This window comes from Heliangelus exortis, chromosome 12 (assembly GCF_036169615.1).
Source record: "Heliangelus exortis chromosome 12, bHelExo1.hap1, whole genome shotgun sequence".
In the NCBI taxonomy this organism is placed as follows: domain Eukaryota; kingdom Metazoa; phylum Chordata; class Aves; order Apodiformes; family Trochilidae; genus Heliangelus; species Heliangelus exortis.
Window position 1 is genome coordinate 19,613,549 of NC_092433.1, and position 26,025 is coordinate 19,639,573.

The 26,025-nt window shown below is 42.0% G+C and overlaps 1 long non-coding RNA gene across 1 annotated transcript; it reads right to left on the minus strand.

The window, feature by feature from the left end:
* LOC139801392 (uncharacterized) lies at positions 1-25,668 on the minus strand. Its single transcript, XR_011728191.1, has 4 exons — positions 25,582-25,668; positions 24,831-25,056; positions 1,833-1,914; positions 1-66 (listed from the first exon to the last, which is right to left on the minus strand). It is a non-coding gene; the product is annotated as an uncharacterized lncRNA (long non-coding RNA).
* Between the last annotated feature and the right edge of the window lie 357 nt (positions 25,669-26,025).

Consider the following 26,025-nt stretch of genomic DNA (forward strand, 5'->3'; position numbering starts at 1 on the left):
CTGTGCCAGCAAAGGGAGCCTCTAACTCTGCACCTGCTTCTTATGATGAATTATTGATGGAAAATCCTGCAACACAAAGAAACAAAAAATCACTCACTTTTTTACATACAAATCTTTTCTGTTCAACTGTAGCCTGGTGGTACCAGATCACTTTTCTCTAGCTTACAAATGAATAAAACTGACTTTAAAAAAGAAAATCAAACATACGAGAAATTTCAAAAGAAATTATTTTTTTCAATTTGCAAGTTTCATAATTTTTTCCCCATTTGTCATTTTCAGCAGCACATTGTCAAACAAAGGGTTAGGGAAATGGTCTGATGAATTTTAAAACAAATGCATGCTGATCATTAGTAAAACATTGGTAACTACAGAACAGTTATGGTGAAAAATCAAGTGGCATCCCAGGAGCCATCTTGAATTATTTGGCATCTAGTTAATGACACAATTTATTTGTTGACCTCCTGGTGCAGAGTTTTAATTAATTGATAAAAAGCTACCTAGGCTGTGCTGAAGTTTTGTTTGGCCACCTTTGACCCAGAAGTGGCACACACATTGTCTCTGGCACCTTGTGTAGATTTCAGTGACACAGATTGAGAGGAACCAGATGACAAAATGCTGCTGAGATGAACCTGGCAGGATTATGTGAGGCAAATATCATCACCTGAAGCTGTGCCACCTTGCTGGGGTAGCATCCAACCTCTCAGGTCAAGCTACACAAATGGGGGTAATGAGGGAGGAGCACTTTGATGAGCAAGTGAAAGCACAAACCATCCTCTGAGCTGTTTTGAGAGAAAAAGCCTGTGTGTACATTGCAGCCCCAGTGGACAACATCTCCTTCCCATATGGAATAGACTCACTGCTTTCCTTGGGCTCTCTCTTTCTCAATTGCACCTTTTATTGACAGATGCAAAGCAAGACTAATGAACTATTGATAACCCTGGCACAAAGGATTATTAAACAAAGCAATTTGATTTTGTGGGCATTGATTTACACGTCACAACCAGAGCACAGATGAAAATGGTAGCTCAGATAGATAAACTTGAGTGCTGAACAGGTGGCCATCCCATTCCCTCTTAATCCCTGGTCTAAAAGCATGGACAGATACATCTGCATGGGCCTCTACACTCCATGTACTTAGAGATATGCTTCCAGATCTTCTAGGTCACCAATGGTATTTGGAGAGAAACCTAAAGCAACCCAAACATTAAACCAGGGCTACTGGTTTTGAAGGTGTTAATCTTTGCATCACACTGCATGTTCTCATTTGACCCAGTGATTCCCAAACACACACACAGAAAATAAAATAAAAATGTCCAGGCACAGAGGGAATCCACAAGGAAAAATATGTGACCAGAAAGGGCTTGTCCAAGCCCTTACCATCATCCCATGGGACATCCAGAATCTCCACCCATGGCCTCTTGAAGAGCTGGAGCCTGTCTAGAGCCAGCAAGGTTGCTGATTGGCATCTACAAGGAAATAAACTCTGTCTGATCCTCACCACCAGGCAGATGGGGCACCCAAATTTTAATTCACATCTTTTGTGACATTCATCTGACATTTAATTCAGTGGAATTATGAGAACAGCAGTGAAATTTGTCCTCTTACTGAAGTGAATCCAGGGAGAAATTTTACAGACTAAGACACAGAGACCTAATTTTGCTGGCAAATAGGTAGCCAGCACCCATTTTCATCATTAAAAGCTTCCTCTAGCTTTCCTAGTGAGTAATCCATCATCTCATAAAAGAACTGCCATTGGTGTCTCCACTGTCATGATTAATACTCAAATCCTGTCAGATCACAAGCTCAGATAAAGCAACATGAAGGGCACGTACACGAGAAGTGATCTGATGGTGCTAAGGCAAAAACAGTCCCAGGGTTTCCATCTGAAGGCTGTGTTCTGCTTGCAGTTTCACTCTGGAAAACAGTAAAAGAAAATTGCACTTCTATGAACTTTCAAATCAAAAAAGGGTTGGTTTTGTTTTTTTTAATACAAGCCACAACAACAGGACACTTCCTTTACTTTAGGCTTTGTGAAACACAACACCCAAAAGCCACCTCCAATACTCTAGGGATTAAATTATTTTCTGGAAGGCAGAGTTCCTTCCCATCGTTATTACTGGTATAAACCTGAGAGTTTTGCTGCTTTCCCTCATTTTTTTTAATGCTAGAAATAGATTAAACTGGCACATCAGGATGCTGAGCTGCAGTTTCAGCTAAACTCTGTGATTTGCAGAGATTTATCAAAAATGACAAGATTCAACATCTAGGAGATGTCTCCTAGTGCCCAGGAGCCCAAAGAAGATGCAGCAGTTACAACAGGAACCAGAGAGAAAAAAACATTAGAAAAAGCACTGGTTGGACCTTGAAAATCAAGGGTCTGATACAAATGGGAAGGTGCTGAGCTGATGATCACAGTCCATTTGTGGGCAAGGAAGAGTCACTGCCTGGCTCCTCCAAATGAAAAGGCAGGGAAAGCTGCCCTTCATTCCAGCTCCAAGGGCTGCTATAAACTCCCTCACAGTCACCTGGTCAGAGCCCCTGAGGTGCAGAGGTTTTCTCCTGTTCTATTTGCAAAGAGCATGGAATCAGCTGGGAGGTGAGGACTGGCTCTTTGTGATCACTTAAGTTACACTATCACTGGAACAGTAAAACAAAGTGTTCCATAAGGGTATTCTTCTTCTCCCACATGTGCACGGGAAGCAAACGATGATGTATATGAAAAAGGGCAAGAAAAAAAAGGGAATAACTGGACAGTAAATATTTACAAAGCACGAAGTCTCTGCCCTGTATAATCAGCCTTCTCTTGGATAGCCCATCCTGCCTAAACCAATACTCATGACTGAGAACCTCCCTGCAGCCAGGCTGCAGCAAGTCTAAAACTAACAGGAGGCAGGTGGAGCAGAGGCCTGACAGAAGCTGGGCTTCAGCATACCAGGAGCAGCCAAATCCTTTCCCCATGCTGGAGCAGGACCAAGCACCCCATGTCCTGCTGCATTTCCTTCTCAAATACAGAAAACCTGGGGCTATTTCCAAGTCATGCAGCGATCCAGGTAGGATTCTGCAGAGAGGGACTGGCTGCCTTTTTCCTCTTTGTTTCTACAATGTAAAGGAAAAGTTAAGGATTCATATAATGGAATGTGTGGCACTCTGTATTACCTCTCTAATATAGCAGTTTTATCTTGTAATTACTTTTTCTTTAGGTATATTTTAGAAAGGGCTTGTTCCAATGGTGTACACAGCAACAAAGAGATAATATTAAAAAAAATACTCAGGCTCACAGTCCCTGAACTCAAGTCTGCTGCAATGTTTCATTGGCTATTTCACATGCACAAACTGAGCTGAAGTAACCAGAGCTGCAGACAAGGGCAGTGAGAACAGCAAAAAGGAATCTGAAGAAGAAAGCCCCACAATAAGAGAAGTCCTGCACTCAGGGAGGACTTCATGGGCCTCCTGATGCCTGTACAGAAGTCAAAGGCAAACTGATCATCCCCCCTCCCATGTACCAAACCCTTCTCCTTTACAGATCTGAACCCAGCCTGGAGGAGTCAGGCTAATCCAGGCAAGAGTGAAATGGAAACAACTCCCATAAACCCTTAGGGAAAGCTTAATCTAATCTTCTCATGTGAATGAGATATTAGTTCTCTTTTACTTGCCTTCAGTGGTGATAAACTGCAGACAGGAGAGATAAGGGCCTCACACACCTCACATTTAACCACTCACAGTAAATACACTCTGGCTTTTGCTTATCTTACAGCCTGGTATGGATTTCCTTTTAGCAACCTCCTGAATTACAATCAAATTATACTTCAAAGGCTGTTGAATTGCATGACTTGCAATACTTTAATGGGTTCTGTTCTGGCTCCTGAGGAAGCACTTGTAATCCCTGTTGTCTTCTGCATTTCAGTGACTTAGGACATGCCTGACTGCTATGCACAACAGCACCTACCCCATGTTTTCCAGAGGAAGTTCCATGCAAACAGTGCACAGGTGAGCAAACTGCCTCTTACAAGAAAAAGTTTAATAGCAATTCTTCTTTTGCCTTATAGAGCACAGTGTTTGAATGGTAGAGCAATTCCAAAAACTCTTTCAGACATTTAAACCATTTGATCAGATGGTGCACAGCCTATGTGCCAGGTGTCAGCTGTTCTGCAAACTATTTGAAAATAAATGAGTATTAATGCCCAGAAATGGTGCAGTGTGCCACATCCCTCTTGACACCACTGACAGTAGAGTACTCTCATGTTCTTTCATCCTCCAATAAACTGTTGCTTTGTTAGATATGGGCTACATAGCAAGGAAAACATAATATCTGGTCTATAGCTTTCTTTTCTGCACTGAACATTTAGATAATTGCATAAATATTCAGGTAATTGAAATGAGAGAGGGAGCATAAACACAACCTACAAGTCCTAAAGAAACCTCTTGTCAGGCCAGGTTGCTCTCCCATGCAATGTGGAAGCCCAGGGTGGTGTCCAGAGTCAATGTGCTGCTTTGCCAGCAGCCAGCTCAGCCTTCTGCCTCAGGAGAAAGAGAACCACAGGAAAACCAGCAAACATTCCTATATTTTTATCAGCAACACAGGGCTAGGCACTGCATCTCCTCTCCCTGACTGAGCCAGTAAGAGCAATGTTCCCTGCTCCATGTTTGCAGCCCAGCTCTCCTGTCACCTGGCACTGATCCTCTGGCCAAGAACTTCAGCTGCCAGTCAAGCTGCTTTAAAATGTTCCCATGTTTTTTCCAATTGGAAAAGAAATAGTGCTTGCCAGCCTTGAAAAAAAGTAATCTTTGCTGGCAAACATCATTTATCACACTTGGGGAAAAATAAACGTTCCAATAACACGTAGGAGGAAATTTCCACACAAGACAATCTGAAGAGTTGTCAACAGGCAGCAGATGAATGGAGAGAAGTGCTGGATGCCAGCAGAGAGGAGGGAATGCTTTTCAGCAGCATTGGATTCAAATTGGAAATTAATTTCTTCCTGGCTAGGTCCAAAGTGCTCTCAGCCTCACCTGCCTTTCAACCTCCTGGGCTCGGAGTGAGCTGAGGGCAGGGTGGGACACAAAGGGACTCAGCAGAGGAGGGACACTGCCAGACCCAGCCCATGCAGCATCTCTGGGGACAGGGTGGCCTTTCCAACAGTCCCACACTGAACCTTTGACCATAATATTCATTATTTGTGCCACACAGTCAGAGAAGCAGCCAGCCCCCCTGATTTATGGGTTTATTTAGGGCCTCAGGCAGGCAGTGGGATTTCTGGTGGCCAGATACTGCACTGTTCCTGTCCTGATGTTAATGTTTCCTCTAACAAAACAAATCACCATGGATTTATTCTACCTTAAAACATATGTGCTCATTCACACCAGTTGAAAATAGGTGAATATTAAAACTTGCATCAGGAATGTTTTAATACTTTTGCAAATGAAGAGACTTTAAGTGTGTACTTTGTGTGTTTTCCACAAATACTGAAAAGGGAACTTTCCTGGTAGAAGCACTCATCAGAGCAGAAAGTTCTTAAGAAGTAACTCACTCAAATTGCAGCAAATATTCACAAAACAGAGACTTCAAACTGGTGTGAATTCACATGAGAAAGCTGACTCTGGGAACCTCCAATTAGGCAGCAGTAACTTTTCCTGTGGCCTCCTTAGAAAAGCACTAAAGAAGAAGGCTTATTTTGATAAATTATTCAGCAAAGATTTTTGAAAATGGCAAATATAAATGTGAGAAAAAGACAAACTTCATCTGTAAATTACTCCTCAGAACTGTGAAAGGAGATGCCAAGCCAAGGCAAGCTGGCAGCAGCAGCTCTGTGTAAGTCAAGTGTACAACTGTGTGCAAGCAGGAGCTGAAGAACTCCTGTACACTGATTTTACTCAAAGCTCTGAACTGCAGCACCCAGCCCAAGAATCTTCTTAGTTAGAGTAATTTCTAACACCCTGATCTTGCCTCTTGATGCTGAGTGTGCACAAAACCCTGCAGCCACTGACCCCATCCCCTGCCTTTATCCCAGGTAGCTCCACATTTCATCCTTAAAGCAGACAATAGGCATTCCTTTTCCTTTCACAGCTGTTTGCACCACCAGTCAGAAGATATCATTTCCAGGTCAGTCTGGTATCTGTGATAAGGCACCTTTCAGCTTAAACATGATAATAAAGGGCAATACAAATCCAGCTGGAGGCTTTCTCCTGCAAAACCACACTGACAGTTGTTTAGGTTTCCTCACCTGGATGCCTAACAACCTGCAAACAAACCAAATTCACAGCATTACCAGATGTATTCATTTTTCCCAGGAATATGGCCTGAAAGGTCCATGGGAGAAGGTAACAACACAAAGAACAAGGACCAGTTTGCTGGTTTGAAAGTGGAGCTTCAAATATACCAGCCTGTCTCTAAATTTTATTTAACTTACAGATTTTTTTTTTGGTTTACAAAATGTCCCAACAAGGATAATTGGACTAGAAACATGCCTGATTATTCTAAATGCTTTCTGTCAAGCATATGGGCTAACACCTATTTTTATTAATTCTCTGTTTTTCAAGGGAAATACAATTGTATCAGAAGCAGTATGTAGGTGGCTCATTTTCCTCTCCTTACGTTTCCTTTGACAGCAGTTTGAAATAACATTCATCAAACAGGAGAAAAAATTGGAAAGAAATTAATTAAGCAACCTAGGAGGAAAAAGATGATGTCTTTTCAACAGTACCTGGATTATTCAGTCCAATACTGCTGCATATTGGTATTTTCTGAGCAGAAAATGCAGAATAATGCTGCATCTCTGCATGACTGTGAAACATCATGATTTAACATGACTATTGGTAAAGTAAGGTCTTGTCCTCAGGACTCACAGCAGAAGCCTGCACAGGTCAGCAGAGCCCAAACATCTGCTGAAGTTCCTCACAGCAGGTCTTCTCCAGGAGGAGTAGGGATTTTCAGGGCCTCCTGACACTCTTCCTGCCTTCTGACATTGAGGTTTGAGAGCAGAGATGGTAATGCCATGTTTCCAATTCATCTTACCAGGTGAACAAAAAACCTGGCTTTTAAAAATCACTGTGGTCTCATAGCATTTAAATATATTAATGTTCAATCACAGCCACACTGCAGAGCCTGTTCCCAGCTCTCCCCCTGTCACGAGGATTAACCACCTGCTGTATCCTTTATTCCATACATTCCCATTTCCCCTCAGTGTTCTTCTACAGGCTCCTCTGCCTGGTTTTGCTCCTCCAACTCTACCAGGTATAGGCTTCAACTATTCACCAAATTAATTTCCACATACCTAAAGCAAATCACTACTTAAGTCCACAAAAAAATGAACCCAACCAGTTATGAAAACATGTAAGTAAAGACCCTTATACCCATTTCTGATTTCTGGGAGACTCCTATCTGCTTTATTGAACACAATCCTCACATAATTCTTAATTTCATGTTCATATTATCTGTTCCTCAAGGTAATAACAAAGGAAAACCCACAGATGAAATGGCAGCAGGGTCTGTTATTCAGAACGAATCCGCTCAGCCCTAAGAAGCTATAAGGAAGGGATTACCTGGGACTTATGGGAGCAGCTTCCCAAACACAGAGTTAATCTTTCTCATCAGGTGCTGTTTTTACATGAGCAGTGCCTTCAGCTTTCCCATCTGCCTGGCTTAAGGGCTTCCAGCCCTCCCCAGCATCATTCAAGACCAGAAGGATCTCAGCACCAGAGCATCAACCTGACTAAGTGTAATTTGCACTTGAGGACAAGAAGGAAGGCAGGAAATCTGGATCCTCCTTTTGTGCTGCTAGATTACCTTGGGCAACTCTGCTGAAGCTGGAATAGCAGTGGAGTAACCTCCTTTCTGCAGGTCATGGAGGTGGGTGCTAGACTTGAGCATGTTTGGAACCAGTACTGGAACCTCCCTGATGTTCCACTTCTCTCTGTAAAGCAGAGTGTGAACTGCTCCTTCCAAAAGGCTCTGGAAGGCTCTGTCTGTAATTGCTTGTAAACCACTTAAGTGATAAGTGATCCTCAGTGGTAATTGTAAAAGAAGCTCGAGATTAATCTATTTTTGGCATGTTAGACTTATGGACTTGATTCAAGGCAGTTAATGAAAACTGTAAAGTGTCCAAAAAGGGAGAGAAAATAAAGAGATTGATTAAAAGCATTCCAGAGGCAAAACCAATCTTCAGAACACCTCTGAAGCCTATTGTCATGGCCTGCAGATAAAGTGCTCTTGAGTATTCTCTGGTCACAAATGAAGGCAAAGCCCAAGGAAGAGCCACGGGCAGTTTTATCACAAATCAAAGGGGCTCCAGCTTTGAACTCCCAGGAAAGGCAGCAAGGAGAGAATGTTTTTCCTCTCCTTCTTATCCCCAAAGCAAAACCATCCAAGGAAATTCAGTGAACAGAGGGGACAAGGTCCCCAGAGTTAAGCTTTTGAGCAGCCAGGGTTGAGGGCTGAGCTGACTGAAGATCAGCTGCTGGGTGAGCAGTGGGTAGGAGAAGACACTCAGGGCCCATGGCATGGAAACCCTGGGCAGAGAGGTGTTAGTTGGTTATTATTCTCCACATCACACAGTTAAACTATCAGTGCACTTACAGACTACTTGGTTTGAGCAAGAGCCTCAGAAACCCTTTGGTTTATCTGTTCACCCCAAAGTGGTGCTGCCTGTCTCTGACTGTGCACTTGAAACATTCTCTTTCCCCACAAACCTGCAATTTTTCCAGACTTTCCACCAGCCTTACACTTTATGTAGCCTCAAGGTCAAGATTACCCTTTATTAAAAAAGAAAAAAATTCAATCATTTCCTTCCCATTTACTTTGGATTAGTGGATGTTGTGTCAATAAGGAAAAATGAAATTCACAGGCCAATATAAAACTCTGGCTGCAGTATAAAAGGTACTTTTTTATATACAGAATTTCTATGAAATAAAAATTGACTGATGCCACAATATTTTTAATTACTTCCTTCAAAAACTATCAAATTAAATTTTAAGAATCTGAAGATGTTATCTCTTACTAAATTGAGACTGAGCTCAGGTTAACTTTTAATGAAACTTTCTGTACCAGGAAAGATTTTTGTAATTTTAATCATTTTCAGCAGCTTGCCACATGCAACACCTACCCAAAGCTTCTTATTTCTATGGCATTGCAATGGACTTCCCTTTTATATGGACCAGTATGAAGCCAAAGAAGGTCAAGAGTCCAGCCCAGCCAGTCCATGTGCAGTGCCAGAAGCAACACTGAGCCCTTCTGAGCCACACCATTATACAAAGATTCATACATTTTATCTGGAATTTTCTACTCACTGTCTCTTGATGCAGAGGCCCAGAGAGTGGCAGTGAGTATCTCAACAAGCACTGCAGCCCATAGGTTAATCAAAACTCATTGTATTTTTCCTAATTTAAGGAGAATACTCTCAAACAAGCCAAGCAGAGAAGCTGGTCCATGAGGTTTTGGCTTGAAAAAGCTCAGGATCAAAACGTGACACATTTGGGGCCAACCAGCAAAATGCAAAATCCACAGAAGTCACTGGATCATAATTTTGGATCCTGTCCTAAGGGGAGGAGTGGAGAAGCAGAGATGAAAATTCAGCAGCTGAAGAGAACATGAACAATCATAAAGAAGACAAAGATAGACAAGAGAAAGCAGAGGAAATATTGAAGTTGCTGGGAGAAAAAAGAAAGGAAGAAAGGAAAACAGACTCATTCTGCCAAAGTTTTCACTATCTCATATAAGATACTAACATAGCAGAGAGAAAGGGAAAATAATCCATGAACCACTTTCAGCCTCAGATAGGAGTATAGAGGTTATTTATTTTCCTGTTTGAAGCTCTGTCAGTCAGTGCTGTTCAGCACAGCCAACCCCTGACTTCCCTCCTCCCTCTGCAGCTCTCACAGCTCAGCTGCTGGTCAAGATCTGGTTGGTGGTGACCAGAGGCTCCATTTCCATCTCCTCCTTTGGGCCAACAACATCTAAATCAGATCACTAACCACCACTCATCAAACTCATGGCAATAAACACTGATTTTCAGAATGTTAATTTCTTTGTTTCAAGTGGCAAAATACTGGTGTTTTGTTTGGTTGGGCCTTTGTAAATTTTATTCATGAGCTGATGTGACTTTGGGCAGTCACAAACCAGTCTTGCACTGTGCTCTGAACAGATGGTTGTTCCAAGAATACCAGCATCCTGGCAGTGTCAAACAGTCTTGACCTTCTACTACAGATTTTTCATTAGCAGCAAACAAATATTGAAACACATTAATCCAATTTTTTTCAGGGTTAGTAAGACACAGCCCATGGTGGTGGGCAGTGCAGGGATATGCTGCATCCAAAGAAAATCTGAAATTCAGGCTCAGAGAAGCAAGAATGGCTCCTGGAGTCACTGTGCTGTTTTGGGGGTGCTCAGCCAACTCCAACCTCAGGTCAGAGCCACTGCAGAAAGAGGAAAGAGAAGGGATGTGGTGTGATGGCCTCCACACCACCTCCAGCTCATCCTGCCCTCAGGAGAGCTGCTGTGACAGGCTTTGCACACCCCAAAGAAAAACCTTCTGCCAGCACACAACAGAACCCAGTCCTAAAGGTCAGGGTTTATTCAGCACAGGCCTGGCTACAACTTCTCAATTAAAAATAGCAGAATTTAGCTGTAAGCCTTCTGCCACTTTTGGCTAACACAGCCTGAGGGACCTCTGCTGACAGTGTCTTCAGAGGAAAGGCAGCTCATTTCTTTTCTGCTTTTTCTTTTATAGAAATCATTCCATTTTTAAGATCATTTAAATACCATCTGTGCTTACTTTTCCAGAAGTCACACAAAAAACCCCAAGTCGATTTTCCTGCAGTGTTTTTTTGTTAAATCTCAATGTCCTTAATCTTAAGGAAGAGAGAGCCCCATTCTCTTCCTGGAGAGCATTTTGCTTTTTTAACACACATGAAATGTTTTGTACCTGACTGCTGTCTACAAAGAAATAAAAACTTTGGAGGACAGTGCCCAGGGAGCAGCTCTTGCCACTAGATCAATACCTCATTATATATTAAACATAAAAGTTAAGCTGGCCTGAGTTTCCAGTTGACAAGGAGGGGCATAAATACCCACACTGTGGTTTGGGGGATTTTGTGCCAATTACTTGCTTGACCTCCTCCTAAGAGCAAACAACAAGATGTCACCCTTGCAGCCAGCACTGCCCTTTGCCTAAAAGCTACAGAATGAGGGCTTTGAAACTATCCTGGTGTCAGCCAGGGAAAGAGAACACAACACTCTCAGCTGGTGTCCCCTGCCATGGTAAGACAAGGGCTGGAAGGCAGCTGGGGTCAAACTGCTGAAGCTCCATTGCAATGTGAAGCTATCCCCATGTGCAAAGTGGCTGGACTCAAGCAGTCAGAGTGCTGAAGCACAGCTTTAATATCAGAGGTAATTACAGACTTGGGAGGTGTGAGCACTTCTGAGCCAAATCCCTTCCATTCCAAAGCCATCAGGGTCTGAAGCAGCAGACCAGCTTGGGAAAGGCAAAGCCAGAGCTTTAAGGTAAAGCTTAGTGCTCCACACAAGTCACCCGGGTACCTCTGCCTTGTGATGTTATTGAGAAGCACTCATTATTCCTCTGACTCAGAGGTTTAGCTAATTCAGAGCAAAGCTTTGTAGCCAGGGAAGCAGTAAAGGGGGAAGAAAGCTCTGCTCAGGAGGTTGGGAATCTGCCTCCAGCTGAACATCTTCACCAGGGGCAGAGGAACCCCTTGTCCTTTACCTAAGGCACAGCATGAGTGCTTTGGAAAACCAAAAGACACTGCTGGTGAGAGGCCCTGGGGAAAATAAAGTATTTATGTTCAGGAATACTTATCTGATCAAACTGCAGAAGTTTCTGATTCAAAAAACTGAAGGAGTATGAGCAGATGTTCTCCCCCAGCCACACACTGAAATCCAGAGTACTTTGATTCAACTTGGATATCCAAGTCAGTAAAAACACAGCCCAATAAATGCAGTATCAACAATCCATGCTATGCTTAAAAAACTCTGATTTTCCTTCCCTGGTGTCCTCAGTTTACCATCATTCATCACTGAATGATATTTTCATCTTTTAATTGTTTAATGATTGGTGGGGAAGCAGAGAACTGATGAGCCCTGTGCACAGGATAATGAAACCATGGAAGCAATGATCCAAACTCAGCTAAGTGCAAATCTGGCCCTGAAAGTAATTCATGGCATTTTTTTTCTGATTTCACAATTTCACTTCAGCTGTCAGAGCAGCAATATGAAAAAACATCCTATATTCCTAGTGCCATCTGCATTACAGAACAAAATCTCCTACCAATCGATGCAAATGCCCAAAGAACACCAATTTGTCAAAATAACCTTCAAAACTTAACAGAAAATAATGCCAATTATTTCTTTTGGATCCCTGTATCTTGTGATTATTTGCACTTTGCAAATATAATTCTAAACATTTTGTTTGTGTTTCCCATATTTCTTAAAAGAAAGGTAGAACTGAAAGAAGGAAACCTGCAATAGATTTATTTTGCACTTTGTGCCACTGTTTTTTGTTTTTGAACATTATAGAAACACTGGGATTTCTGCATTTGGAGAATTACCAAAGAAATCATTGTGAAAAGGCTTTAAACTGGCATATCTCAGAATATCAATAATCAAGCTGCTTTGCTCAATTCCACCTTTTTTTACTTTCCCCTAATGGATTTTAGATTTTAATGGGAACAATTACATTTAAAAAGTAAAATGTTTTTTGTTGTTTTTTTTTGTTTGGTTGTGTTGTTTTTGGTTTTTTGTGTTTGTTTTTTTTGTGTTTTTTTTTTTTTAACAGTGAAGCATGATAACCCTAAACAACCCTTCAGCTTTAGTGTTTTTAAAAAATACCTTTTAAGGACAAAAAGAACCAAATGCCAGAGCTCTGGGTGCCCTGAGCAGTGTGCTCAGTGGTATTACGAGTCAGGAGAGCAGCTCAGAAGCTGAAGTTGGTACCAGCACCAACCCCACGTGTGCTCAGCACCAGCCAGTGACCCTTCTCCTCCTGCTGTGAACATCTGGCCAGCTGCAGGCCCCCCAGCTGTGTGCTGGGACTCACATACATCCATGGGGCACCCCAGTGATCAGCAGGTACTGCTGGTACCATTTGCCAGTTGCTTCAGTGAAGATGGACCAGGGCTTGGAGGCATTCAAGCTACAAGAAAAAAAGATTCAACCCTGTAAAGAGGCTCAGCAGCTGGATGCATCCAGCTCCCAAACCTGAGGGACCACAGCAGCTGCCTGGGCTCTGCAAGGCATGAGAAAGCAGGTCCCAGAGCTCCAAAAACAAAGGCAATTTGCTCCCAGCACAGAGCATTTTCTAAATGCATTCAGCCCTGGGAAATGCAGATTACTCTGCCAGTCTATAAAAAGCTCAGTTTAAATAACAACTAAAGAGCTTCACTGGAGACAGTTTCTGAGGACAAGGGGCAGGCTACTAGGATGCTCTTGTAAAGGTCACACCACCAGCAACTCTCTGTACAAATTTTATAACTGGAAGCTAATAAAAAAGTGAAGGAAATAGTCAATACCCATTATCAACCAGAAGAACAGACCGTGGGCACCATAAAAAGAATTTTAAAAATTGTTAGTGGGGGCTGTGCTAAGAAACCCATCAGAGAATTCAGCAAACTTTAAGAACAAATCCAGCCACTGCTGCTTTACATCAGAGTCTTCATTTGCATTAAAAATTCATGAGAGTATTTATAGCAAAGTTTAAAAAAAAAAAAATTAAAAAGCCCCAAACAATTGCTGTTAAAACCTATTGCAAATGGTTATACTGGGCAGCACCTTTCCTGAGAGCTCCTGCTGTGGCTGTTGGAAATGAAGAGCTGGGAGTGGGATGGAAGTGCTGCTGGCTGAGCTGGAGCAGCTCCTGGGCAGCATCCCAGTGAGTGTTCTCCTGTTCCTGGAGAACCTTCTGGGAAGGTTATCAAAGAAGTATTAAAGCCATTTAATCAAAGAAAATCTAAAAAACAAAAAACAAAACCACCAAATCTAAAAGGTTCCACCATGCTCAATGGATCCTCAGGAAGGACAGAGGGAGATGGGTAAATATATTTGGAATTAGGATAGGTCAGTGATAATACAACATCAATCACATAGAAATTGCCTTTTTTTTTTTTTTTCTGTAGCTTTAAAAGCCCATGAGATTTCTCACATTAGAGGTGCTCAGTGTCACACCCAAAGACAAGCAGAACAGATGACTTCTGATTTCAAGCACCTAGCTGTGAGGTTAAAAGTTGACTTTGTGACTAAGAGGTAACCTTTGTTACAACTATTTAATTTCTCACCTATTTCCTAAGAAAATTAGAAAAGTTACAGAAGAACAGTAGTCTGTGAAATGAGCAGAGTGAGACCTCCTGAATATCAAGTTGTTCTCCTTAGTTCTGCTTGATTTCTCATAAATTCTCTCTTACATTTATTCCTTGTTATTGATTTGTTGTTATAAATGCATGTCACTGACAGCAATAACTAGAAAGAAGTTAGAGCACACCCAGACACTGTGAAAAATGTCAAGCTTCTCTAGAGCAAAAATTATTCCAGCTGCACAAAACCATCCCAGAGAGAAGCATCCACACATCTGCACTCCCTCACACCAGCAGTGGGATATAGCAGCTAAATTACCAGCAGTTATAACACAGCAGGATATACAGTTTTCTAATTGAAGACACTAAGATCCAAACAATTCATAAAATAGAGTATGTTTGAAATAAATAAAAAGATACCTTTCCATAAAATATATTCTCATTAGAAGAAAAGATGACTGCTACAAAAAGAAATCACTGAGATAATTTTGTGACTGGCAATTTTTAACTAAAAACAGTTCTGTGAAAATTAGGGAAAGCAAATCCCTAAAGAAATAATCAAGTCAGACATAAGAGGAGTCCTCTCATTTTTACAATATACGTACTGTGGCTGCTGTGTTAGACTTGGTGCCACGTTGTATCTTGTAGAGGTTTTTGCATGTTTGTCAAAGTCAGAACTTTTTAGGAAAAAAACCAAACAAAACCCAAACCCAACACACAATAACCAGCTCAGCACTGCCAAGGTCATCACTACCCCACCTCCCTCAGCACCACATCTCCATGGCTTTGAAACACCTCCAGGGATGGGGAATCTGTGGGCAGCCTGGCCCAGGAGCTGAAAACCCTTTCAGGGAAGAAATTATTCCTAATACCCAATCTAAACTGTAACTTGAAGCCAGTCCCTCTTGTTCTATCTCTTGTTACTGGGGAGAAGAGACCAGGTCCCATCTCAGTCCCTCCTCTCAGGGCAGTTGCAGGGTGAGGTCTCCCAGCATCACCCCCTGTGCTGCCCAGTGGCACTTTCAAGTCCTTCACATTTGTTTTTAGTGTATATTTAATCAACATGCAAATTTATCCCACACTGACATAAAGCACTAATGAATTTAGTAACCACCTGGAAATTCAGCATGGTGCTGCGGTGTTACAAATCTCAAATGAGAATGGTTGTCTCAGGTACTGAGTGTTCTCAGTGTGGGGAAGGATTAATCTTTATTATGCAGCTCACCAGCTTCAGGTCAATGACTTCAGCAATTTACTGCTGCATATGGAACCTTGGGGGATCAGGGAAAATATTTCTGGTGTTGGGTTTTTTTTTGTTGTTGTTGGTTTTTTTTCAAGTTCACCTTCAAGTTCAAGAAAATGCAATTCCTGATTTTCCTCATTGGGAAAGAACTTACAATTTTAGGAAAAATATTATTTGTGTACCACAGATGTGGTGGAGTGTTAGGAAAATATTCCTGCTCCCCAGGGCTGAGCAGTCTGTTGAAATAGGGGAGTGAAAAATTTAGCTGATGGACCAAATGTAACCACCCCATTTAAGCAATCACAGAAGGGTTTGGGTTGGAAAGGAACTTTAAAGGCATCTACTCCAACCCTTGGATGCTGACTGCAGTGGCACAGCCAAGCCCCCCTGAGCAGGAGACACAATTAGGAGACAAAAGAAAAACTGTAAATTCTTTTTAAGTTTTTACCAAAGCTCTATTTTGAAGCAGTGTGAAAGCTTCAGCCACTGGGTGACAGAGCACTGAGGAGTGGGGATGGCAGCAGATGGGAACTGTGGTGTTAGCAGAGCTCGATGGGAATAACCCAGCAGCTCCTCTTCCAGCCAAGGTTCCTCTATCCAGCACCACTGAGCTCTTCAGCTTCATTCCTGTTGTGTTTCAATCTAAACTTAAAGATATTGTAACTTGATTTCTAATACTTCAATGTTCTTGGGAGCAGTGGGTATACAAATTATACACTTAAATTAATCTTAATTATGAATAATGGGTGAAGATTTCAGGAGGAGGGATTTTTCTGTTTCAAATGAAATTTTGCCTGATTAATGGTGTTACCTGGGAGGAGATGACAAGCTTTATTGGGTTTCTTTGTCAGATTCCTCCAAACTGGTGACATCCCTTATCTATTAAATAGCAATCATTGTCTTCAGTTTTAGCACAGATGGCTGCATGGCAATGCACTTTTATCAGAACAAAGTAAAATGAAAAATATTGAAAACATATTCAGCAAAACACTCGAGAAAACTTTTATTGTGCATTGGCACAATGAATTTAAGCACCTTACTTGGATTTGTCCTCCAATTTACTGTAAAGTTTATTTTAAAGTTAGCAGTCTATTTTGAGTTATGATTAATGGTTTTAAAAAGGCTTTCTTCAGCTGTTCATACCAACAAAGGATTTAGAATTAATTCACATCATCTAGCTTCTTCCTTAATGGATTTTTAAGGTCCACTGCAAAGAATCAATCAATACCAGGCTGAAAGCTCTGGCATGTAATGCATCCTACAGCAGCAGAAAGCTTCTGCATGAAGCAGGGTGAATTATGATGGTCTGAATTAATTGGAATTATTTGCAGCTATTAAGAAAAATAATCATTTGCATTAATTTAATTCCAGGATACAAAGAGAGCAACTCAGTCTAGCTTTAAACAAAATTTAAAAAGAAAAAGTACCAGAAGGCTTTTTTCTTGTTCTTCACAGAAGTATTTTGTGAATCTTCCCTCAAAAAATGCAACACTAATACATGGAATATTCCCTTGTCAGGAAACATTCCATTTCCAGGGCATTATTTTCAGGACAAAGTCATATTTCCACATTAACTTTGTGCCTTGCATGACTACACCCAACACGAATATAACTGGAAAGTAGAACAAGTAAATAAAAACATTTCCATTTATTTTATCTTTCTTTTTTTTCTTGCTATTGATTGCTTTCTTTAACTGATAACATGTTTTGGCAGTTCAGTGTCATCATTTGTACCATAAGGCATGAAAGCTTTAAAAGCTGCCCAGCTGTGGTGTGCACAGGGAAGCTGCCAGTGAGTGAGCTCTGACAGGGCCAGGACAGCAGTGAGGGAAGAGAAGAACACAAGGGACTGTCAGGAACACCAGGAAGAGGTGACAAGCTCTTCATGCCTTTTTACTCCACTGTTCATCTGGAAATAGGAACTTTTTAATGCTTTTGAGATACCAAAACAAATAACAAGACATTGTCATGTCATTGGCACCAGTCTAAATGACAAGATCACTGGCCAGAATAATGACAAAAAAATTGTAAAATCCTGAAAAATAATCAGGTTCTAACCTGACATTTTATTCACCTGACATCTAACATTTTATTCCTGGCTCATTGAGCAATAAAATTTTTGGCCAAAGCTGCTCATTTCTGAAAAAAATTATAAACCAGTTACCAATCTTGGAATATTTACAGGATCTAAATATTCTTTAAATTGTTCTTCTTCCATCATAACCTGCACACTTGTCCATTTGTTAAAACTGACTAATTATCTGTTGAACACAATCAGCCTTTTTCAGAAGAATGAAACAAACCCAAGTGCTTTGCATGGCAGCCTTCACTGGGCTGTCTGCATCTGCCCTCTCTCCCTGGTCAGGCTGCACTTCCCTCTCTTCTATCTTGAATGCATTAAAAAAAATAAAAAATAAATCTGTGTAGGTCATAAGGCTGCTAAGCAGCAGATAGGTAGGTAATACATCAAGAGCACAGTAAACTATTAAAACCAAAAGATGCCCATCAAGCAGGACTGATCTTGACTCTTACACCAGTTCTGGTTTCCTCCATCACTCCATTATTTATACTGCAATATTAGTATAAAGTATTTTTTGGAAAACCATAAAAGCCTTTCACATAGAGGAGATGAGACAAGTCCTGCAATAAAAATTCATCACATTTTGCTGCCTTTGCTATTCCCATCACTGATGTAACTTTCACCTCAATACTTCAGCAAATAAAAAAAACACACATCACTTTTCACTGAAAAGATCATATAGCATAAAATTAGACTTTAGGAAAAAAAAAATTGTCTATTTTCCTGCTGTTTGCATTCATCCACCCAACAGATTATCATCAAACCACCCTGTGGCACAGATACCCCACAGGCATTTGGGAGGGTGCCTGGAAGGAGTCCGTATGTCTTCACCACCACTCTGGTTACTTTGCAGTAGATTAATTGTCTGCTGTGTTTATGTAAATAGGAAAGTGAGGGTTCCTGTGCATCCTTGTTCATAAATTAAAAGCAATGCTTTCCTACAGTCATTGCTGCAAAGGGGAAACAGACCTTGACTGGATGTAATGAGGCATTTGTGTTCACCGTAACTATAATTTACTGTTACTGCTTCAAGAGCCATCAGTTCTTGTTTAGGCTGCTAAGTGACAATAAGTGCAGCTAAAATAAATTCTAATGAACACTCTTGGGTCACCTTACTGAATTTATGGGGCAGAATACAGTATTTTTTGAAACAACTGTGCTCTTTGGTGCTGCGGGACACAGTCTGAGCCCCCAGGCTGGTTCTTTGGGCCATGTCTTGGATGGACACGGAGGGGGCTCTGGAGGTGGCTGTGGGGTGGATGGACCCAGCTGAGCCCTGGCTCTCTGGAAAGCACCACACAAGGTTACTGGGGTGAGTGCTGACAGAGGATGGCAAATAAATCACCAAGCTGCTGGTGTATTATCTCAGGGAAGTGTATTCAGCAATAATGGAGTTGATGGGCAGTGTAGGGGTGCCAGGGCAGGGAGGCTGGGGAGCCCCAACCCTCCACCTCCCCAAGCAGTCCTCTGTTTATCCTCACAGCATGTTGCATGTGACTGCTCCTTCTGCTAAGAGAAAAACTCCCAAACAGTTCTAGAGGGCAAGGAGAGAGATGGCTACAAGAAGAATGCCCAGAGTGATGAAACCCATGGTGAAACCACAGCTACACTTAGAAAAGAGGTCACAAGAACTCCCCTGCCCTCATTTTCCCAAAGATGTCAACATATCTCATCTAAAGATGGCATTTGGGATGGAAAAATATTTTGCAAAAATGTCAAGTCATTGTTTGACAAGTAGGTAACTTTTGCAGGTTTTCTAGTAAATGGAATAAAGAGGAAAAAGGAGAGGAGAAAAAAAAAAAAATGAGAGCAAAAATTTTTTATAAAATATCAAACAAGAAAGCACAGGTGTTCTTGATAGCTGCCCTGGGAAAAGGATTCCAGTGAGTTCAGATCAAACACAACCTCCTTCTCATTTGTTGCCTTATTTACATAAAAAGTAGATCTTCTTGTAATACATTTCACTGAACAAAATAATCACCTGCATGAAGTACATAAAATGCTCCATTGTCTGTTGGCAGGAAAATGCTAAATACACAAGAGATTCTTATCCAGCACCAGACCAGCAGAGTGATTCCTCCTTCCAGCAGCATCTATGGGGACAGGAGCACTCAGAAAAGCCCCAGTGGCCCTCAGGTGCCTGGCTGGCTTCAAGGAAGATGCTGCAATAAAAAAGCTTAAATCCAGGAAGGGACTGTGCTGCAGCTCTTGGAGATGGGGATGTTGGGTGCACAGGAGGTGTTCTGCTCCAGCAATGATTAATGCTGTGACCACCTTGCAGTGAGGAGGAGGAGGAACACCTGTGCCCAAGCCAGAGGCTGCTCAGCACCAGCAGAACAGCTTCTTGGAAGATCCCCAATTCAAGCAGACCTCTCCAAAGACTGAGCTATCTAATGTCTGCAACTTCTCTCCCAAAAATGTGCTGAGCAGAAGTTACCAACTGCATCTCGTGACCTTCTGAGGCAGAGATGGCCAGTGATGGGACAGCAGCCTCAGATCACAGAGCTGAACACTGAGGATTGAAATCCAAAGCCTAATTCAGGTAAGTGAAAAAAAATCCTATTGGCTTCCCTGAGCCAGGACATCCAGAGAAGAAGGCAAACCCTCACTTTTTGTACTCCTTCCAGTCAGTGACACAACCCATTCCCATGAAATGTAAGGACATTTTGCTTTTCAATTAAAATAATGTACTTATATAACATTACTGCTTTTCAATTCACTGTGCCTGGTCCTCACTTCAGGAGCTTATCACTGTGATCCAGGTTTCTTTATCAACCTTTGTATCTTATTTCAAGGGATTTTGACAGGATTTCAATACAGAACCAGAGTGTTATTTTAGAAATACTTGTCTGGGCCCATTCTGTACCCAGGGGAGGGTGCCCATAGGGCAGTACATTGTCCTGTTGCTTTCCTTCACCTTCCTGAAGTATAATGTATAAAAATGCTTGAACAAAAATTTTAACCTACTTTCAAAGGAAATGAAAATCTGAGGTCTCTACAGTGCCCGAGGACTGACCTTGAAACAATGAGAAAAACTGAATTATTCTGTTGTTAAGGGTGTGGGGAAACAAGAGACAGTGAAATGTACTTCATCACACAGGTTTTCATTTCGGATCACGCCCTCATATTTATTTAAAATAATATCAAAACTACTTTCTATTTATTTAATGCTTTTCCTCTCCACAGCACTTTTTAGGCATTAGCTAATTAATGTAATGACTTGTGATATTTCAAGTGGGCCTCTCCCAGGCAAAGCTGAAGAAAGGGCTTTGCTCAGAGGAAGGAGTGTTTCCAGATGGTTGTTTTGCACAACTGGGGTCTCAAAGGCAGGTCAGTACCTCCAGCACTGTCAGCCTGTTCTGAAGAGCAAGGCTGAAACCAGGGCTGGGTCTTTTTGGCCCCTAAATATCATCTGGGTGCAGCAGAGTGAAGCAAATGCTTTGCTCAGTGTGGCACAACCACTTGCAACCTTCACCTCCTCCCAGATGGCCTTCAAAAGTCCTTCCCATGCAAATCCCTGGATGATTCTAAGGAGTCTGGGATTCTAAGCACAGTGCTCAGCACATGCAATATTCACAGACCAGATGATAATGCAATCCCTTGTAAAACTGCCTTTACCTGTGTTGTTAATAACAAGGTGACATTTATGAAACTAATAAACTGCTAACTCCATTTGCTCTGTTGCAGTTCTGCCAACATGAACTCTGTAATATATTCATTTACTGAAACCATGACTCATTTAAACATCATTAAACCATGAAGGAGTTAGTGCTCCCCTGCAGAGACAGGTGTAGTGCCACAAACCTTCCTCAGCCTCTGGCAGGGCAAGGAGTTCCCCCTCAGCCCCAAAGCTGTGAGGGACAGGGGGCTGCTCTGGAGACTTCAACCAGATGCTGGAAAAGGAGCAGAAGTGTGAGGAAAAAAAAAAAATCACAGACACAACCAGGGAGCAGCCAGTGCAGCTGGGTGCCACCCACCAGGGAGGTGACACTTCTGAAGCACCAGGAGTCTGCCAAGGAAATTGTATTTTAAGTGTATTTCATAGCATCATAGAAAGGACTTTAAAGCTCAACCAGTTCCAACTCCCCTGCGTGGTCAGGGACACCTCCCACAGCCCAGGGTGCTCCAAGCCCCATCCAACCTGGTCTTGAACACTTCCAGGGATGGGGCAGCCACAGCTTCCCTGGGCAGCCTGTTCCAGTGTCTCACCACCCACATAGCAAAGAACTTTTTCCTACTGTCTAACCTAATTTGAGACATGGGTGGCATATTCTAAGCATTTCTTATAAAAAAAGGATTGGGTGTTACAGAAAAATTTTCAGTGAGACAACAACAGCAAAAAAATCTCCTGCTAAGGGTTACATCAGTCAGAACCCAAATCTTTGAACAGTTTTTATTAAAAAAAGACCAAACTCCCCAGTGATGCTACTGACACTGACACTGGGCTAACTGATGTAAGGCACATCAGAGCTGTGCCTATAGGTGAACTATTCAAACCAGGATGTCCTTATAAAATACACTCTGAAAAGGTCCTGTAGCCCCTTCACTCCTGTGTGTTTCTCTAATATATAACCACCATCTGAACTGCCTCTTGGGCATCTGTCTCCATCTCCATCATGGCCAGACTGCAAATCAATTGCCAGCAGAATAATTTCCACATAAAAGTGATCTGCTGATAGAGTATTTTGGCAAACCAATTGAAATTTCAGTGTGCTAATTTTTTCCCCCATTGTAGAAGTGGCAGCAGTAGCAGCACAGGACCTGAGGGAGCCTCCTCAGTGGTTCCATTTCTCTAATTAAACAAACAGAATTATTTTAGCTGGCTCCTGTCAAGGAGAATTTGACTCCTAAACAGTTTTACTCCTCTCCAAATGTCTTCTCTAAGTGGGAAATAAAATGAGGCACTTCCAGCAAACAACCATTTAGGATTGTCTACTCTCCCTCTTGCTGCTGGCACTGAAAGCACTGGTTGCAGCAGCCCAAGGGAAAACCCAGTGTTCCCAACAGAACCCTGCAACCAGGAACTGGCCAGAACATCCCTGCTGCTCTCCCCAGCTCCTGAGCAGCAGGGAGCAGCAGGATCTCTGAGCTGAGAGCTCAGCCCTTGCTTTTGTAGTTGCAAAGGAGAGAAACAGCAAAGTCCTTGCTGGTCAGAAGAAGGCAGTGGTGATGGTTTACATTAAGTTGCTTTCCTGCAGCAATGTGAAGTAAACTGACAAGTGCAATGAGGGATTTGGGCACCTGGAAAATCATCTTTCTTTTGACAGCTCCCAAACCCTTTATTTTCTTTAAATTTGTAATTGTTCACTTGCCAAAGGCTTCAGAAAACCTTGCTCTCTCTAGAACACCTATCTACTAATTATTTGGAAGGCATCTAACAGACCATTTCTGCAGTATTAGATTTTTCCAAAACCTGACTTGGTGCCTTGAAACAAAAATAATGAACTGTGACTCTTAAAAGCAGCACTCTCGTCATCACTAGCTTACAGGATCACTTTCTTGGACACTTCTGGTACCTGCAAGCTTTTTGTTCTGCACTTCTTAATTAGTGCAATCAGGCACGAATGTAGGGTGCTGGGAGATTCACAAAATAATGACAAAATAATCAGTCCATGATCAAAAGCCTAAAACACAAGCCATAGCCTCAAGCTACCATGGAAGGCAACTACAAAATTCACCATTTACCCATCCTGCAATTAATTGATCTCAGACCTGGCTCTGAAGTCAGTAACTGAGAGTACGATCACACTGAACATGAAAGAGATTATTTTGGGTTAGAAGTTGAGGCTGCTGTGCCCCCTTGGCCTCAGCTAATATTAAACATGAAAGGTGCAATGCAAATGAGAAGGCTACTTTGAAAAAGTCTGGTTTAGGCTCTCCTGGGATGTAGATGTATTACCTCTTTGGGCTTGCTCCTGGGCATTAGCTGGTGCCTCCTTTCCATTCCAGAAACTCCTCCAAACTAAGACCCAAGTTCTTTTTTTAAGCCTGTATCAATACATTTTTTTTTTGCATGACTTGAACACAGTCCATACTCCTGTGGTTGTAGTTTTGGCACCACCACAATACCAATAACACAGAAATCCTCATTTTTAGGCCTCTGTGAACTGCCATAATGAACTACTCCTACTAAGAAATGAAGAACATATCAAGCTAGGAAAAAGCCATTCTACTCATCATGGGTGCTTTAATATCTATTGCTACCATTTCCCACTAAAATGAAGTGAAGCCAGACCAACCAGGCAAACACCAACCATGTGAGAAATTAGATCATGAAGCAACATTTTTGCTTCAATGAGCCCCAAGTAACTAATGAGATTCCATGTCCTCAGACAAGCTCTCTGCTGGCACAACCCCAGAGGGATCTGCAGTTCCTCTCCTTGCTCCTGCTCTTTGGGGTTTTATTCTGCCCATACACAACTCCTTGCTCTAATCTCAGACACACAAATCCAATTATTTTGCACATGAAGGATGGTGAACAACATGCAGAACCTGTCAGTGCCCTTCAGCAAGGGAGAATTACAGAGCCATCACCTGAACAGGAACCCAGCTGAAGACAGCTCAAGAGTGGGGGATCCACAGAGCCCCAGCAGCCTCTGAAGGGGTTAACACAGCTTTATGGCCGGGGGAGGTTCTGTACACCCCATGGGTGCCACAGCTGCTCAGTGGGGACACTTGTTGGGCCAAAGCTCCCCAGAGGGACCAGGGACAAGCAGCTGGAGCAGCTGTGGGACCACATAGGCTGCAGCTCCCAGAAGGACATCCTCTCCATGAATTCCCAGAGCCATGCAATCCCAGGCAAGTTTCAAAGCAGAAGAAGTGCTACAGCATCCCCCTGAGGGGCAGAAAGCCCTTCTCTCACAAACTGCTGAGCTAACTACCTACTCCCTGAATATTTCACTGGAGATGAAACTATAGAAACATAAAAACTTCATCATTAAAGTGAGAGGTTGTGGAAGCCAAGCTCCACAAATCCTATTTTATAACCAGGTATTTGAAAGGCCATCCAAAGAGTCCCTCCCCACACCAGAAGAAGTGGGTGGGGAGCTTGCTTCATGGATTATCATGGATAATCTCTCACCCTTCAAAACCACCTTCAGTTCTCAGCCACCAAAATGGCAGAGTTTGGTAATTATTTCACTCTGGTAACAAAGCAAAGAAACACAAAGAAAACCCTCCAAAATCCCTCCCAGGCAGGCAAAAAGGAGAACTTACCTCCAGAGGAAATGGTGAGCCAAGATGCAGCTCCTGGGCATCCTCCCTCCATGACAGAAACATCCTGAGGGGCAGCAGGTGTGAGAGAAGGCAGAACCAGCACCTGGCTGAACATCTGGGGCCACTCCAGTGTCACTTTGGAGAGGGTGCTGGTGGAAAGGAAGTCCTGGAGATGAGGAAGGCTCCAGTTGTCTCATTCCAGAGTTTCCCTCCAGGATTTTTCTCGCTATTTGAAGAAAACAAGACAGGATTTTCCTCTCTAACTCATCAAGGCATATTCTGCTCCACTTCAAAACCATGTGTCACCCCTCCCCTCACTGTTGATACTGATCTAAAAATATTTAAATGGAAAAATAATATAATCATGCCCCTTTCTTGTCTTATATGTTTGTGTTCTCAGACTTCTAGAGAAAATTTTTAGATATATGAAAGTATCTGGAGATACAGTAATTATTGCAACGGAAGGGAAGATTCCACATGATGATATGATCCCAACTGGCAAAGTAAACATCATTACCAATATTACTAGAAAACAAAATCAGCAACACTTCAAGGCTCTGTGGGCTTTAGTTAGCACATGTTTTACAGTTCATTGATCTCAAAAGGCTATTTATTATTCTTAAAAATAAACCTGCACCAATTTAACAAGCAATCTGAAAGACCTTGTGCCTCCAATGTCTCCATCAATGGCAAAACCTGAGAGTGAACAGAAAGAGCTCAGATTTTATAGTTTATTTGACTTCATTGTGACCTGCTTTGAAATCCTGCAGCTGTTTTCTTTTTTTTTCAGTTTTTCAAGCAAGTTCTGGTTGTCACAAGCCTTGGGTATGGATGTTAAAAAGCTAAGAAAGAATATGAAAGGATTTCACTCATTTAACTCCCTTCTGAAAATTCTCTCTCCCAGGGAACTGCAGGGATATCACTGGCACTTATTACTTTTGTGAGCCTGTAAAGGTTTGCTTTTTCTTTAAAAAAACAAAACAAAAAAACAAAAAAAAGAATATATTCAGACTCATGCTTAAACTAAGATTTATTACTCTTCTCTAAAGGGTTTGTTATATATTTCAGAATTATATTTACTTCTGGTTACAAAGGACAAAACACTGTGGGATTTCCCTTCCATTTCATGAGTACCTCCTGGGGTTGCAGTACCAGTGCTTCCCATCCCTGAAACAGCAGTGCTGCCTCTCCAAAC